The 424-nt window shown below is 22.4% G+C and overlaps 1 protein-coding gene across 1 annotated transcript in view; it reads left to right on the top strand.

Annotated features, from left to right (window-relative positions):
* LOC107629811 (probable O-methyltransferase 3) overlaps positions 1 to 424 on the top strand; it is a 5,672-nt gene that overhangs the window by 1,686 nt on the left and 3,562 nt on the right. The gene's annotated exons all lie outside the window — the stretch shown is intronic.

Below are 424 nucleotides of genomic sequence, written 5' to 3'. Positions count from 1 at the left end.
TTTTTTAATTTAAATAAAAAATTATTGATCATTTTAAATTAGAATACGAAACTTCATTAATATGTATATTTAGTGTCAGTTTTACCGTTAATTAACACAAAAATAAATTTTAAAAAATATATGCGGCAACAAAAATGCAATAAATTTACTTTTTCATTTTCATTTTCGTAAACACTGCCAACAAAAATAAAATATTCCTTTTTATATTTTCGTTGTTCTTGGAAGCGAAAATGTATGTGTCGGTGCATATAAAAGAGAGATATTGAACTTTCATCTAATTGAAGTGATGGTTAGATAAGAGAGATGATGAAAAGGAACTCTCACCATTGAACTTGGATTTTGTATGGATATTGTGATATTATAGATAATCTTTTGAGTAATTATATAAGTGTTTTTTAATTTTATTTTAATATTTAAAATATAT

Source organism: Arachis ipaensis, chromosome B03, assembly GCF_000816755.2.
Source record: "Arachis ipaensis cultivar K30076 chromosome B03, Araip1.1, whole genome shotgun sequence".
Lineage (NCBI taxonomy): Eukaryota > Viridiplantae > Streptophyta > Magnoliopsida > Fabales > Fabaceae > Arachis > Arachis ipaensis.
The sequence above is the reverse complement of the archived record's forward strand: the minus strand, read 5'-3'. Positions and strand labels throughout refer to the sequence as shown.